The sequence below is a fragment of the Bactrocera dorsalis genome, chromosome 4, assembly GCF_023373825.1.
Source record: "Bactrocera dorsalis isolate Fly_Bdor chromosome 4, ASM2337382v1, whole genome shotgun sequence".
NCBI lineage: Eukaryota > Metazoa > Arthropoda > Insecta > Diptera > Tephritidae > Bactrocera > Bactrocera dorsalis.
The window spans coordinates 41,430,838-41,445,926 of NC_064306.1; the positions used below are offsets into that span (position 1 = coordinate 41,430,838).

At 39.1% G+C, this 15,089-nt stretch overlaps 1 protein-coding gene across 1 annotated transcript in view; it reads left to right on the top strand.

Moving 5' to 3' along the window:
* The first annotated feature begins 2,909 nt into the window (after nucleotides 1–2,909).
* LOC105222391 (ataxin-1) overlaps nucleotides 2,910–15,089 on the top strand; it is a 42,297-nt gene continuing 30,117 nt past the window's right edge. Inside the window, exon 1 of the mRNA XM_049455492.1 lies at nucleotides 2,910–4,239. The gene's annotated coding sequence lies outside the window, so the exon portion shown is untranslated. The remainder of the gene's footprint in view (nucleotides 4,240–15,089) is intronic.

Sequence of the window (15,089 nt, forward strand, 5' to 3'; positions counted from 1 at the left end):
TTGTAAAAGAGTGCAGTACCTCATTTTCAATAACTTCACGCTTCTTTTATATTAGACTTTTATGGGTGTTCGGTCACAGGGGAATCGCCGATAACGATAAGGCCAAAGAGCTTGCTTATTGCCGATTGTAAGGAAATCGGTTCCCGATGTCTTCCTGCCTACTGGCGTTGGACCTTTGGAATTTTAGTGAGCGCAGCAATTGCTTTTCAACAACGAAATCTTGTCTGACTACGAGATCCTTCTGGCCCATAACACGTCTTCCGAACTATTGGCCCTTAGCAAAATCAATTTCCCGAAATTGTTAGTGTTCTGACTGGACACTGTCGGTGCGGTTAAATAGTCTGGGAAAATATTCTTTGCCAAAGATGTATAAAGTAAGGCGATATAGAATCATCTTGTCAGTTCCTTCTCTATTGCCCGGCTTTCGCCGGACTGCGATTGAAATATTTCGCTAGAGATACCTTTGAAGACCTATGAGGATCCACTTTTACTAGTTTATGAGCAACATAAAATTCATATCTTCCCAAAGTGAGATCTATCAATTTTAGAACAACCCAACGACCCAACTTAACCCAAACTTCCGAGTCGACAGTCCTTGCCCGGATGAAAATCGAAGTTCGTTCCAGCTACATAGACCCAACGGCTTGACCTCCTTCTTACATTCTCTTTGAGGTAAGGTCTTCTTCTTTACTGGCATAGACACCGCTTACGCGATTATAGCTGAGTTAACAACAGCGCGCCAGTCGTTTCTTCTTTTCGCTAGGTGGTACCAATTGGATATTCCAAGCGAAGCCAGGTCCTTCTCCACTTGGTTCTTTCAACGGAATGGAGGTCTTCCTCTGCTTCCTCCGGCGGGTACTTCGTCGAATACTTTCAGAGCTGGAATGTTTTCGTCCATTCGGACAACATGACCTAGCCAGCGTAGCCGCTGCCTTTTAATTCGCTGAACTATGTCAATGTATATCTTGTACAGCTCATCGTTCCATCGAAATCTTTCGCTGAACTTTTCCCTCGAAAACTCGCAACGTCGACTCATCATTGGTTGTCATCGTCCAAGCCTTTGCATCATAAAGCAGGGCGGGAATTATGAGCGACTTATAGAGTTTGGCTTTTGTTCGTCGAGAGAGGACTTTACTTTTTAATTGCCTACTCAGTCCGAAGTAGCACCTGTTGGCAAGAGTTATCCTGCGTTGGATTTCCAGGCTGACATTGTTGGTGGTGTTTATGCTGGTTCCCAAATATAGGTAAGGTCTATGACCAGAAAATTCTGTACGACGCCACTTCATGCATCAGTTAGGTGCAGAAAATTGATTCCGTTATTTGTTTGAGTTCGAAAGTAGTGTTTCCTGATTGCAACTGCTGAAAAGCTATTCCGAAAATTGCGAAAGTTACAAATCCCGCATAATTTTGAATAGTTTTTTGTAATTATTTCCAATTCAGACCTTCATGCCGCTCTTGAATAATGTTTAAATTGGAGTGAGCATTTCAGACGTGGGAAAGACAATCTCGAGAAAGACAAATCTCGAGATTTTTTACAGAGTTAGTTCAAATTATCTCAGTCTGAGATTTGACTAATTACACAAGGAGCATGGCCATCTAGCCTTAGATCTTAGGCTTGTCAAAATTTTAATTTACCTTTTGAGATTGTATAAACGTGGGAGGCGCCACGAAAGTTTAATGGTTTGACGTTCAGGGGCAGAATTTGTTAGAGATCCGCAATTATTTGTAAAATTGGAAGTCCAACGATGCCACCAAGAATGATAGCATAGTATACTTGTAGTATGTAAATTATAGGGTGGGTCATCTAACGTTTTAAATTTGAATTATCTATATTTCGACATTGAAAACGTCAAATACCATTCGGAAAGTGACAGATATTCAGTAAAAAGTCTAAAATTTACGAAATGGATGGTCAAAAAAATCATCTTTTCGGACGAGGCTCATTTCCACCTCGATGGTTACGTTCAAGCGGAATTGTCGCATTCATAGAAAATCGATCGTCGAGAAGCCAATGCACCCAGCACGAATCACTATGATGCGGATTTTGGTCAAAGGCTCATTTTTCTTCGAAAATGAAGAAGGAACCGCCATTCGCCGTGGTGAGCGATATTGCGCAATGTTAACCGGATTTTTCTTCAAGCAAATTGAAGAGGAAGACATGGACAACATTTTGTTCCAGCAGGACGGCGCTACGTGCCATACAGCAAACGCTACACTCAATCTTTTACGCCCCATCTTCGAAATTTAAAATTTTATATGGCCCACAATAACAATAGGAACAGGCAAAAGGGTAAAACTCTCAAGCTTTTCTCGCAATTGTAAAAAAACTCTCCTCTTCCTGATTCATGACGTTACAAATGTACTTAACTGTCAAAGGCACTTCGAAAAGAGTGATGGATTGAAACTGTCGTAATCTCTACAATTTTGCATGGGGATCGCAGAACACTAAAGACATTACTTTCTGAAGAAATATTTAATTTTAATATTATTAATGAATATTTTCAAATTTATTTCTTATTGGAACAAAAAATTAGTTTACTCAACGATGAACCCAATTAACTTCAATGGCTGCTTTGAATAAAAATCCGAGGCAGAGAAAATGCCGCCACAACCCTTTTCTATGAATTGTAGCATGTTCAACATGTCACTATGGAGCAGCGCAGAACTCTTTTTTGAGCAACAACGGCAACGCGCTAACTCATGCCGCGGGTGACGCCAACGCATTGGTCTGCTCACACAACATAACCACATTTTTATACGTGTGTGTGCGCACCTAGACTGGGGCAAATGTATTCGTTTAATGAGCATGAAACCGGCGCGAGTTCGGCTGCCGCGACCACGACTACTAGCACACATGCTCCGCTGGCGGCTCATGTGGAGCACGAGCCCGAGCGCAAGCCGTACGCGTCACTAGCAAACTGTGGGCGCGCGCCTCAGTTTGGTCGAAAGCTCCCAGCGATAATGTCGTGCTGTGAGTGAGCTGCTGCCATATGAGCGCAATCTAATCGAAGTAAATTATTTAATTGTGATTTGTTATTTTCCATATATACAATAGTAGCTGCATAGTAAAACAACGAACACGGACGCTGCTGGGACGCGCGCACCAATCGCATATATAGTAATGTGGTTTAATTAGAAAATGCTTTCAATATTTGTTAAACGCGTACTTCATATATGTACATATGTATATACTAAGGCGTATTCGATGTGACGCACCGCTAGTTTAAAAAAAAATTCTCAACACGAAGTGCGAAAACGTTGCAAAATTTACATATAACGCGGTGCCTTTGTTGTCGCAGTGCAAATGTGTTAACCATTAATTATAATAATTCTCACAAAACACGCAAAGCAAATTTAGATTCGAAAAAAAACCACACAACACCATAAAAATATTGAAAGTGTTTGACGAGCGACGCGTTTGCAAATCGCGCGGCGGGCGACAAGCAACACATCAACGATCGCGGCTCCCACAGTACGCTTGTGTGCTTAAGCGCGTGCGCCAACCCCGCGCGCTCTCGCGCTTTCCCTCCCTATATGGTGCATCTATGTGTACTCTTTATTAATTAAGGTAGCGCGCACAGCAGTCGGTCAACGCTGAAGAGAGCGCGCTAGTTATTGCAAATACTAACGCCAGCAATCACTCCACCAATTGACGCGTCGCGATCGCCATTGTCCAGTACTTTGGCTCAACGATAGCAAACGCGTGTGCAATTACGTGCGCGCCTTATACGTGCTTGACGTCAACGCCATAACAACCATATTGTGGTCTATGCGTAAATTGTTTGTAACATACCAGCGTCAAGCGCAGGACCATACTACAAGCGTTGGCGTATTCGGGTGCGTATGAACGCTATCAGCGCGATCAATAGTAGCACGCTTGTACGCGCCGGTTAGTTGAGTGTGTTGAGCGACCACCAAAAGCCACCAAATATAATCGTCGATTGATATTGACGTTAGTGTGTAAAAAAACACCAACAACAAAAACAAAAAAGCACTGCCGCAGTCACCGCCAGAAGCCATTGTCATCATAACCATTCTTATCGCCAACACCAACGCGTTTGTTGTTGTTGTTCTATGTGCTGTGTGTTATTGTTGTCAACTGAATAATATTTATACTCATTATAATTCGCCGATTAAGCATTGTTGTCATTTTACACACACACACGCACACATACACAACCAGCTGCATACAGGCACACATGCGGATGGATGGAGAAGTCGTCGAACATGGAAAATCGTGTGAGTAAGCTCTTTTACATGCAATAAATAGTATGGTATAACAACAAAAACAATAATAAAAGCTATACAATTCAAACCGGCATAACAACAACAGCAATTTGATGAAGCGGCCATAGCTGAGACAACGCCAGCGCTAGCGTTCGCGGCCAGAACGCGCTCAGTAGCCCGTTGAAATGCTTATTTATTTTATGCGAGTATTTTTAATAGCTGGCGTTTCTTGTTGTTTTTATTGTTGTTTTTGTAATTGTTGTTGTAGCTTATATTGTTGTTTTTATTGGCGCTCGCGTATACACAATCGTATTGTACGCGCACATATTGCTTTCGGTTTTTGCTTGATTTGTATATTTGTTGTATGTTCGTTGGCTTTAAAAATAGATTTCCGAGTATTTCGATGTCCTGAGGCGCAGCACAGCGACTGAAATGAAATTAAAAAAAAAAAACCGCGACGACGAAAAAACCCAACTATATGGCTGATAGGCGCTGTTCAGTGTTGTTGGGTAAGCGCTCCTACAGCGTCAGTTGGTTGTGGGGGAACCATGCGCGCACATACACACACACACGTCACGCGTATGTGTGTTTGTGATTTGTGGTAGGCGCGCAGACAAATGTCAAGAATGCGAAACGCGTTGAACGTTACGCGCAAGATTTGTTAGCGCAGCGACATACAAACACACACACACATACACAAGCTGATATTTGCCAATGCTTACAAGTGTACTATAATGACATGCAAATGCCCGCACATACATACCTACAAACAGTTGCATTTATATCAGCGTTTATAAATATGGTGGCATTTGCTTACAAATGTTTGCAATCACACATACACACACACACACACCTACGCCGCACATTAAGTCACACAAAGCGTCTGTTTTGTTTTGTACTGTCTGGCCAGCCGGCCGGCCGGTCTTTCGCTCTACTTGCACGTATGTCTGCCTGTATGTAAGTTTATAATAATATTTGCAATCATGCATTTGTACACACTCTCTTACGTCCGTCTGTCAATGATCGCGCCGGTTTTAGATTGCATTGGAAATCGTACACTTAACAAGTTCATTTGAGACTTTGAGTCTTTTTATTTAATAATTTATAAGCAAAAATTATTTTCGAAAATTTTTCCATAAACAAGATTGCCTACATATTTACATATACATATACATATACATATAGATAATGTAGTACAAAGTGTTGTGCAAAATTCCTTGTAGTATGTGACAAATGTATTTAGGTTAGATTGAGTTTAGCTGGCTCAGCAAGAAATTCACTTAAATCAGCAATTAACGGTATCACGGTGTAAATGCAATACCATTTGAGCAATTTGACAAGTCAGTGACTTTACCGCATAGTGAAGGCAACACCGTTGCTGTCTTTTTCTCTTTTATTGGCGTAGATACCGCTTACGCGGTTATAGCCGAGTTTACAACAGCGCGCCGGTTGTTCTTCCTTTTCGGTGTTTAACATCTATTCGAGATCCCAAGTATAGCCAGGTTCTTCTCCACCTGGTCTTTCAAACCGAGTTGAAGATTTCCTCTTCCTTTACTTCCACGGATACTGCGTCGAATACTCTCAGAGCTGGAATGTTTTCGCCCATTCGGCCAACATGACGTAGCCAGCGTAGCCACTGGCTGTTAATTTGCTGAACTATGTCATTGGCGTCGTGCATCCCGTACAGTTCATCGTTCCATCGACAGCGGTATTCGGCGTTACCAATGCGTAAAGGACCATACATTTTTACCGACTCATCAGTTGCTGTCATCGTCCATACCTTTGAACCATATCATCGGCCTACGCCAAGAGCTGTAAACTCTTATAGAAGATTGTACCAACTCGATTACGTTCTGCAGCTCGAATTATTTTCTCCAGGAGAGGATTAAAAAAGTCCCTTGATAAGGGGTCGCCTTGTCTGAAATTTTGTTAGGTATCGTACGGCTCGGACAAGTCCTTCCCGATCCTGACGGATTGCTCAACGTCTGTTTACACAGCCGTATTAGTTTTGCGGGGATACCAAATTCAAGTATAGCGACATAAAGGCACCTCCTTTTCATGCTGGCGAAAGCAGCTTTTTTCCAAGATTTGGCGCATAGTGAATACGAGTATCTGGTCGATTGTTGATTTTCCAGGCTTAAAGCCACAATGATAACCTCCAATCAGTACGCTCGATAGAACCTTGCGCGATGCGATGCTGAGGAGGCTTATCCCACGGTAGTTGGTGCAGATTGTGGGAGAAGTGTTCCCTCCATAATTTCAGTAAGCTTTGGGAATCAGTCAAAAGGAACACCCTGACCAGGGTATATTAATTTTGCGACGATGTTTGTAACACACAAACAGAAACATTATTGACCCTATAGAATTTATAACTATACAAATGTCCGTTCGTCTTTGTACACGTATGTCAACCAGTCCCTTAGCTTTTGAGATATCAATTTGAAATTTTAAAGTCGTCATGAAGAAGCTACCCAATTATCGAAACCCTATATCGACAAACTAACCGATAAACCTAAAGACCTTGTACGGACGAGACTTTTGGCGAGATATTTTCACCAAATCAATCTAGTCGGCTTGGCGGCCAAAAATTAATCATATTTTTGATATGCTATATCCTATCCTATAATTTTTTTTAAATGGCTACTCGAGGGACTCCCAAATATTCTGCCTGCTTTTATTGTGTTTGGCAACAATCTCCATCGAATAATGCCTCCAGTTCCTACTCTTCAAAATCCTTTGGCCGCCCAGGAGGCTGCACATTTTCCAAGCCAAGATCAGCACTTTTTTCGTGCAAAATCAGATTTGGTCTGCTCTAAAAAGAATTTTATTAAAAGTTTTCTGCTGTTTAAGGAATTATTTTCTCTAAGAATACCATCAAATCAAAGCGGTGTGTGAGTTTTCAATATTCTGATGAAAATAAAAATGAAATCATAAATATTTTTTATCAAAGTTAGTTTTATTTAATAATACGTACTATATTGGTCGCCCTTTGTTTCCTACAAGCCCTTAAACGATTCGGCTATTGATCAACAGCAGCACATACTATTTCTATTAGTATTGACGGGGCTGTTCAAACCAGCAAGTTTTTGAGACTCTCCAAATTTCTGTTTGGTATTCAACAAGCTACGGTCTCCAATTTTGATCACAAACTATAGGCCAATCCATTCAAATCTGAACTTCCAGACGTCCCGTCATCTGCACCTCTGAAACCAGGAATATTGCTTTAAAGCCACTGTTGGGTGGTTTTTGCTAACTGCTTTACCATGCCAACTAAAACACTCTGCAGGAGACTCCCCATAAAACCATTACTGCAACTGGTGACCACTTTGAAGCCGGGAATAAAATTTTTTGCGCCTTTCGAATGTTTTGCGTAGATTTTGTAGTCAAACGCGTTGGCAGTAGAGTTCATGTAGCGATCAACTCAAATAAGTCTTGACATTCATCTGGTCGATATATGAAGGCATTTCCCTCGACATAATTTTTTGTTTTCGAAAGGGTTTAGTCCTCGCTGAATGCACTGTAAACTTTTAAACATAATTTATGCCAACTCTAAGCTAACAAGTATGTAAAATTGAAATATACCTGATCCACACTCATCTATAGATTCATATGTGTATTGCAAACCCCTCGGCAAATTTGAATGAAATTTGGTTTATGGTTTACTTATAGTAAAGTCTCTTTAAATATTCACAAATGGAGTACGAATATAACCAAGTTCCATATAATGTTACTCTAAAAACAAATAACAACAATACAATAACATATCTGATAAAGCGGCTTAACATGAAATATGCAGACCAAGTGCACTGAGAGTTTTTTTCGGTACATACTTAAAATTACATTAAAGTCCTAAGCCACTCTGCCAATAAATTTCAAAATTTCTACAGATTAACAATTATTCCACAAAATACTTCTAATTGCATTTCATGCACTTCCCACCAAAGCCGTTGCGGTAGTTTTCTGAAATTGTTGTTATTATGCATTTAGAAATAACCTAGCTTATTAAGTTTTAAATTAGACGTACTGGACTTAATATATACAACTACAAATACAGACATAGCAAGCATTTAGATTACAAAAGCCCCCTTAGTTGACCCGATTGCACAGAGCTCGCAGCTTGCACTTGGAAACAGCTTGGAATTGTTACGATTAATACAACTAAGTGAAAATTCAAAACAAAGCAAAAATAAAATGGAATAATTGATAATAAAAATAATTACTCAGCTAGTTGCCGAGTTTAGTGTTTGCAGGCAGGCGCCTCCAAGCCGCCTCAATCAATTATAAACCACAAATACTTATTAATACACAATAAATACACACTCACATATGTACATAGAGGCATATGTATGTATATGTATATAAAATGTATGCACATATTTATTTATTTGTGCTCGCGCAATAACCAAATCATACATATTTAGATTACGTGCCGCTTGGCTCTGCCCACACATAATCATGCACAGCCTCGATTCACCTTCCCGAACCCGAGTTTTCCCGTGCACAATATATGCCAGTGATACATACTTATATATATATGTATGTACATATGTTGTATGAACACTTTTAAAGGGTGTTCCTTTAAGCGTGGTAACCTTTTTATAAAATAGGCGGGTTTCTGTTGAGGATATGCCATTTTCAGCTTGTTTTAAAAGTTATCAGATCTTCTCGATGTATCAATATTTATACACTGAACAGGGCTTATTAAGTTTACATACTACGAAGTTTGCAATACCCATAAGTAAATTTCAGAGACCGTATAAAATATATTTATATAAATGATCAGCGTGAAGAATTGAGTCGATTTAGCCACGTCTGTCAGTCCGTCTGTCTTTATATCCGCGAACTAGTCCTTATTTTTTGAGAAATCGATCTGATTTGACGTCCGTCATCCATTCGAAGAAGTCCCTCATTTTTCGGAATCGCTCTGAAAATTTGCACTCATGTAAACTGATCTATCCAAGAAGTCCTCATCTGTCGGAAAAGTCTTATGTTTGAAGGGATATCTTTTCAAGCCAATGCTTGAACCTCCGAATAAATTGTTTAGATCGGACTACTATAGCATATAACTGCCATACAATCTGACCTATTGCAGCTTGCAACGAGTACCCGCATGACACTAACACTCTTTGCATGACAAGCTAACCCTACACATCTGACACCCCTCTCCCTATGGTCCAACCCGTCGAAACAGCACGTTTAATGAGGCTACCATTGGATGACGTCGATGACAACTTATCTGAAGCTTACTATCCTAACTGTGTCTAGATAACCGTTACAACAACAAGAACAGTCGATCAAAATTTTCGAGCCCCTGTTAAGAGGATTGTAGCTTCGATGCAGCTGAAGTTGCCATTTTCCTCTTTTTTTATTAAAAAGATTGACAAATGGGGTATCCAGCAGCTTGCCGTGATTATCTTTCGAACGAATGAGCTTTTAGAAAGCTTCATGAACAACGGCCCACTGCCTTCAGTAATAAAATTCAGTTAAAAAATGTACTCTGGAGTTGTAAAGCTCGAATTGGAATAAATCCATAATGGGGTGCTTATAGTTATGCAAGTATGGATCTCAGATAGTCGTCAATAGGGGGCATTCTCATCCGCGGCTGTTTTATTCATATCATGGGGGTCTCATACCCAGCGCATAGCCCTGGGGAGTGATTTTTCGCCTTCTTACTTTAGCCTTCAAACGGATGTTGTTTGGCTAACCAGAAGATACTTGGTCTAAGACCGGTAGAAGAATCTCAGATGGGTCTGATAAAAGTGGATAAGCCAACATTAACGCTGTCGGTTTGTGAATTTTGCCTCAAAAAAGCTTACAATACGAAGACCTTCTTCCGATTTGACCGAGTTAGGACACCGATACTGAAGATATCCTAAAATTTATTCTCTAGTCCAAGGCATTTCAAGGTTTTTTAATATTCAGAGAATGTTTGATATTTTTTTTAACTTTTGTCTCCACAAAGTTTGCAATATGAAGATCTTCTTCTGCTTCATTCGATATCGGTACCGCGATATTGAAGATATCGCAAAATTTAGTCTCTAGTCCAAGGCATCTCAGGGTTTTCCAATAATTGGCGAATGTTTGAAGAAGCTTTTCCTTTTTGGTGGAGTTATCTATACTAAATTACCGAAGTTCAAGTCAAATGATCCAACAAAGACAAGTTTTTATTAGTTGCGAATGACTTAACTGAGAAGTCGTCTCAAATTAAAAGAGTTTTAAATAGAAAATACAGCAAAATTGAAAAATGCAAATATAAACAGAAAGAAAATAATTATAAACTGGGAACTGATTTAAGCTAAAAGCTTTGGTTTGTTTTTCCACTACGAAAAGAGTGACCTGAAGGTCCTCATATTTTGTCGATTTGGTTCTCGGTCTTCAGAGAAGCTTCTTGTTCGGTTGCTCCCGTAGGGCTTAGTGGTATGCAATATCCTTCTACTGGACTCAGGTTCTAGTTGAGTTTTCAGTAATGTATGTTTTTTTTTTAAGTCTTACGACTCTCGGCAGACAATGTTGGAGATTTGAATGTTGCTCGTTGGTGAAAATCATCAAATATTTGGTGGTGGCTTAAGACTTATAGAACATACCAGTTGACAGTTAAAATCACGTCTAATACTCAAAATCTGAGAATGACGAAACCTAAAAACTGACAACTGACAGCTGACAACGAAATACTGACTCAAAGTGTTACATACCTATTCTAATACCCTTTAAGTATGCGCACAAAGTTATAAATATGTAAATATACACACACACACACACGCCCATATGTACCATTTGTGCAATGAGAATTAGAAAAAACATAAACCAAATTTCAATTGTCTTCCTTTGGCAATGCTGGCGCAGCTCAAAGTACCCACAGTTTCAGCACGCAGGCATTTACATATATAGATACATATCTATGTATATGTGTGTATGTGTGTGGATGTCGGCAACTGCATTAGGAAAAAATCTCCGCAGTGATCTCATTGTTTTATAAATAGAACTCTTGCAAAAGCATTAAAACGAAATCAGACGCAAAAATACGGCAAAAACGAAAATATTCAATAAACGGAAAAAAGTGGATGCCAGAGCACAGAGTCGCAGTGTTGAGCGTGATTGTCGGCTATATTTGTATGTACAACTTTGCGTATAAGTTTATTTGAACGATCTATTTTCAAAACAAAAAATAATGGAAAAATTTAAAGAAAAGCACAGGAGAAAGCCAAAACTACGGGCCTGTCTGCGGGTCTGCGGTATTGCCGAAGAACCATTGAGATTTATTTATTTTCCTGACTGCTTGGTATTGCCGTTTCATATATGTACATATGTGTGTATGTACATACAGGCTTTTAGTATATGTACTATGTACCGATTCATACTCATAGGTGCTACTATTTGATTTTTTGAAATAAAATTTTAATAATAATGTGTGTTTGTATGTAAAGCTTTGCGTAGAATTATTTGCGGTTTCGCGTTAATTTTTGTTTGTTTTGTTATTGTACATCTATTTTTGTCACTTCATAACAGACATTCGCACGCGATTTGCACAACAATTTTGCGTTAATTGTTTATGGCTTTTATTAGGGTGGACCGTATTTTACGAGAAAAAAATTACATTAAAAAAAATATTGAAATGTGTGACATTGCTAAAAAAACCAAGTAAGGAAGAGCTAAATGCCGGTCCGAACATTTTATACTCTCTGTGCTAGCTTGCAAGAATCAAAACCTGGAAAACATCTTCTTCACAACAGCGTGCCAGTCGTACTTCCTTTTCGCTGTTTGGTGGCAATTGGAGAATCCAAGTGTAGCTAGGTCCTTCTCCACCTGGCCTTTCCAAGGAAGTGGAAGTCTTTCTCTTCCTCTGCTTACCCAGACAGGTACTGTGTCGAATACTGTGAGAGCTGGTGTGTTTTCATTTATTCGGACGACATGACTTAGCCAGCGTAGGCGCCGTCTCTTAATTCGCTGAACTATGTCACTGTCATCATATATCTCATACGTTCCATCGAAAGCGATATTCGCCGTTGCCAATGCGCAAAGCACCATAAATCTTCTGCAGAACCTTTCTGTCGGAAACTCGTAATACCGACTCATCAGACTTATCATCGTCTTTAGCTCTGCACCATATAGCAGGACGGGGATCGTGAGTGACTCATGAGTTTGGCCTTTGTTCGTCCAGAAAGGACTTTACTTCTCAATTGCCAATCAGTCCGAAGTAGCACCTGTTGGCAAGAATTATTCTGCGTTGGATTTTGAGACTAACGTTGTTGTTGGTGTTAATGCTGGTTCCAAGATAGACGAAATTATCTACGACTTCGAAGTTATGACTGTCAACAGTGACGTGGGAGCCAAGCCGCGAGTGCGACGACTGTTTGTTTGATGACAGAAGATATTTCGTCTTGCCCTCGTTCACTACCAGACTCATATGCTTCCATTACTTATCCAGCCTGTAGAAAGCAGAACCAACGCTGCGGTTGTAGTTGTTGGTAGGCGTGTTTGCAGTCCGATTCTGATCATTTCCACAGTGTTCGGTAGGAATAGGAATGGTTGGGTAACCTTATTTATCAAATCTAACTAAAATTGATCACGAAGTTCTCCAGGTCTAGGATTTCACCCAAAAGTTTCTAATCCAGTCTCGTCATGCTGATCATTTATATAACCACTGCAAACCAGCCATCGGTTAAATAACCGGTTAATTACCCAATAGCACTATCAGAGATTTTGTTAAAGGCTATCTTAAAATTATACAACCCTTCGAAGAAAAATATCGATGTAGAGCTTGTGGTTCTGGCAATCTTTAAATAATTTTCGCTCCGTGTATGTACCACCCTAATGCATATATACACATTGGTATCATAAATTACGAACAAATAAAACACACCCTTGTGTTTATTCATCAACTTTTATAGATTTTGTTAGCATATGCGAATGAGTGTGTGTGTGTATGTATTTGAGCCCATCATGTGAATTATCAAAGTTGTTTAATTTGCAGCCACTAACAGACGCACTCATTGGAGCATATCGCACAGGTGCCAAAAATATGCTCGTTTATCGCAGCTTAATAAAAAATATATACATACTTATATTCATATGTATGTGAATACACACGCTGTGTATTACACACATACTTATAGTAAGTCGATTTAGGAGGTATTTGTAAATAGACGAGCGGAAGACTGAAATTTGTGTTAAATTTTAATAGTGGACGTGAATTTGCTTACAGTGAAAGAGAAAAATAACAAAATAATAATGTTTTTATGGAAAAAACAAATCGCTATGTATTGTTGTACCAAGGATTTCTATATCGTTATATTGCTAAATGAGAAAGTTAAGAGGGTTTGCTCTGTTTTCGTTTATTATCTTTGTATAAATTATATTTATTTTTTCACTTTTTAGGAATTAGAAAATTATATTTTTTGTTAAGAGCTACACTATTAAATATTTATTATCACCATGTTAAGTATGGGAATTTGCTGAAATTTGAGCTTTCTATTGCCGTTTCGCCTAATTGTAGGCAATTGTTTTTCAATATGCTTATTTTTTGTCGAAATGATGAATCGAATAAAGAGTTACATAGGTTTGGCGGCTTCAAAAAAATTTTTTTATTGCATTATTTAATTCCACATTATCTTTAGATTGTTGTTCCAAGGTTTCAAGTTGATCCGAGTAAACGTTTTGGAAATACAGCCACTTAAAATTTTTAACTTTATTTTTCGAACTGATACTGTCAAAAAAGTTCCCCAAAATTGTAAATAAAACGCAAAATATTTAGTTTTTCATCAATATATATTTAGTCGCCTTCAAAGCAATCTTTGACAGATGTAATACGCTTATGCCAACGGTTTTTCCGAAAACACTTTTCATAAGCACTTTTTGGGATGGCCTTCAGCGAATTTTGTTTTATCTCTTCGATCGACTGTAAATGGGTTCCACGGAGCATAAATTTCAGTTCGGGAAACAAGGAAAAATCACATGGGGGCCAAATCTGATGAATACAATGGCTGATGGATGGTATTCATTGCGTTTTTGGCTTTAAATTCGGTCACTATCTCGGTTTGATGGTGCATTATCACCGTGTAAAATCCATGAATTGTTTTTTCCACAATTACGGCCATCCTCGACGGATGTTCTCACGCAAAGAGCTCATTACGGCCAAATAAAACTCTTCATTGATTGTCTGTCCTTCCGAAACAAATTCATGGATGAACCAAACCATAAATAGTGAAGGTATGAATCCGTAGGCTACAGGAATTAAGCAAATTATACATATATCTCCATTCACATACTGTGGATCTGAAGAGCAAGGTTTTCAAAGTCTTTCGAATCTGTAACTCCTGCAGAAGTGCTATTATCCCAAAGTGGGTTTTACGACACCACTTGGTCTATTATACAGCTGTCATCCGCACAATACTAACGTATGGTGCAGTGGTATGGTGAATGGAATTATCGAAAAAGTCCAAAAGTTGAAACACGAAATGAAAATCACGTCAATTAAAGATCTGGAGGTTATCCTTAACATATGAGGCAATGCTTACGGTCAGTCGGCTTATGATTTTAGGCCATTGGAGCCAATCAGACTTCATTATGGGCATTGTATTATACTGAGTAAGACAGATCCACGAATAACTAAGCATATCTATTTCATTCCCAAGTAGAGAAGATTAAACCAATGGTTTTGTGATCAACAGTTCTTATTGCGAAATCTACATATTCACTGACGAATCAAAGGGTGAAACAGAACCATTCTATTGCATAGCCAAGCGGCAATTAAGGCTTTTTGTAGCGTCAATACTAAGTCTTATTGTGTTAGGTTATGCAAGCAGGCAGTAACTAGACTTTTAGTAGGTAACTCGGTTAATATCAGTATTCGGTCATATAGGAAT